We start from the raw sequence: 2500 nt of genomic DNA, 5'->3' as shown, positions 1-2500 counted from the left end.
CCGAAATTTTTCTAAGTCCCACGGTCGACAACAACTTTTTTAATAAGCGTTTTAAAATTATTTCAATGTTTAATCCATGCGTAAACATGACGTTTATTAACGTTTTTAACGTTAAAAAAAATTACAAAAATTTATTTTTCAAAAAAAATGGAAAAAACCGATTCGTCGGAGCGAGGTGTCCAGCCCGTGCGGTAATTCCAGCATGCGAATCGGACTTCCCGAAATTTTTCTAAGTCCCACGGTCGACAACAACTTTTTTAATAAGCGTTTTAAAATTATTTCAATGTTTAATCCATGCGTAAACATGACGTTTATTAACGTTTTTAACGTTAAAAAAAATTACAAAAATTTATTTTTCAAAAAAAATGGAAAAAACCGATTCGTCGGAGCGAGGTGTCCAGCCCGTGCGGTAATTCCAGCAGGCGAATCGGACTTCCCGAAATTTTTCTAAGTCCCACGGTCGACAACAACTTTTTTAATAAGCGTTTTAAAATTATTTCAATGTTTAATCCATGCGTAAACATGACGTTTATTAACGTTTTTAACGTTAAAAAAAATTACAAAAATTTATTTTTCAAAAAAAATGGAAAAAACCGATTCGTCGGAGCGAGGTGTCCAGCCCGTGCGGTAATTCCAGCAGGCGAATCGGACTTCCCGAAATTTTTCTAAGTCCCACGGTCGACACCAACTTTTTTAATAAGCGTTTTAAAATTATTTCAATGTTTAATCCATGCGTAAACATGACGTTTATTAACGTTTTTAACATTAAAAAAAATTACAAAAATTTATTTTTCGGAAAAAATGGAAAAAACCGATTCGTCGGAGCGAGGTGTCCAGCCCGTGCGGTAATTCCAGCAGGCGAATCGGACTTCCCGAAATTTTTCTAAGTCCCACGGTCGACACCAACTTTTTTAATAAGCGTTTTAAAATTATTTCAATGTTTAATCCATGCGTAAACATGACGTTTATTAACGTTTTTGACATTAAAAAAAATTACAAAAATTTATTTTTCAAAAAAAATGGAAAAAACCGATTCGTCGGAGCGAGGTGTCCAGCCCGTGCGGTAATTCCAGCAGGCGAATCGGACTTCCCGAAATTTTTCTAAGTCCCACGGTCGACACCAACTTTTTTAATAAGCGTTTTAAAATTATTTCAATGTTTAATCCATGCGTAAACATGACGTTTATTAACGTTTTTAACGTTAAAAAAAATTACAAAAATTTATTTTTCAAAAAAAATGGAAAAAACCGATTCGTCGGAGCGAGGTGTCCAGCCCGTGCGGTAATTCCAGCAGGCGAATCGGACTTCCCGAAATTTTTCTAAGTCCCACGGTCGACAACAACTTTTTTAATAAGCGTTTTAAAATTATTTCAATGTTTAATCCATGCGTAAACATGACGTTTATTAACGTTTTTAACGTTAAAAAAAATTACAAAAATTTATTTTTCAAAAAAAATGGAAAAAACCGATTCGTCGGAGCGAGGTGTCCAGCCCGTGCGGTAATTCCAGCAGGCGAATCGGACTTCCCGAAATTTTTCTAAGTCCCACGGTCGACACCAACTTTTTTAATAAGCGTTTTAAAATTATTTCAATGTTTAATCCATGCGTAAACATGACGTTTATTAACGTTTTTAACGTTAAAAAAAATTACAAAAATTTATTTTTCAAAAAAAATGGAAAAAACCGATTCGTCGGAGCGAGGTGTCCAGCCCGTGCGGTAATTCCAGCAGGCGAATCGGACTTCCCGAAATTTTTCTAAGTCCCACGGTCGACACCAACTTTTTTAATAAGCGTTTTAAAATTATTTCAATGTTTAATCCATGCGTAAACATGACGTTTATTAACGTTTTTAACATTAAAAAAAATTACAAAAATTTATTTTTCGGAAAAAATGGAAAAAACCGATTCGTCGGAGCGAGGTGTCCAGCCCGTGCGGTAATTCCAGCAGGCGAATCGGACTTCCCGAAATTTTTCTAAGTCCCACGGTCGACAACAACTTTTTTAATAAGCGTTTTAAAATTATTTCAATGTTTAATCCATGCGTAAACATGACGTTTATTAACGTTTTTGACATTAAAAAAAATTACAAAAATTTATTTTTCAAAAAAAATGGAAAAAACCGATTCGTCGGAGCGAGGTGTCCAGCCCGTGCGGTAATTCCAGCAGGCGAATCGGACTTCCCGAAATTTTTCTAAGTCCCACGGTCGACACCAACTTTTTTAATAAGCGTTTTAAAATTATTTCAATGTTTAATCCATGCGTAAACATGATGTTTATTAACGTTTTTAACATTAAAAAAAATTACAAAAATTTATTTTTCAAAAAAAATGGAAAAAACCGATTCGTCGGAGCGAGGTGTCCTGCCCGTGCGGTAATTCCAGCAGGCGAATCGGACTTCCCGAAATTTTTCTAAGTCCCACGGTCGACACCAACTTTTTTAATAAGCGTTTTAAAATTATTTCAATGTTTAATCCATGCGTAAACATGATGTTTATTAACG

This window comes from Nomia melanderi, unplaced genomic scaffold (assembly GCF_051020985.1).
Source record: "Nomia melanderi isolate GNS246 unplaced genomic scaffold, iyNomMela1 scaffold0150, whole genome shotgun sequence".
NCBI classification, from domain to species: Eukaryota; Metazoa; Arthropoda; class Insecta; order Hymenoptera; family Halictidae; genus Nomia; species Nomia melanderi.
The sequence above is the reverse complement of the archived record's forward strand: the minus strand, read 5'-3'. Positions refer to the sequence as shown.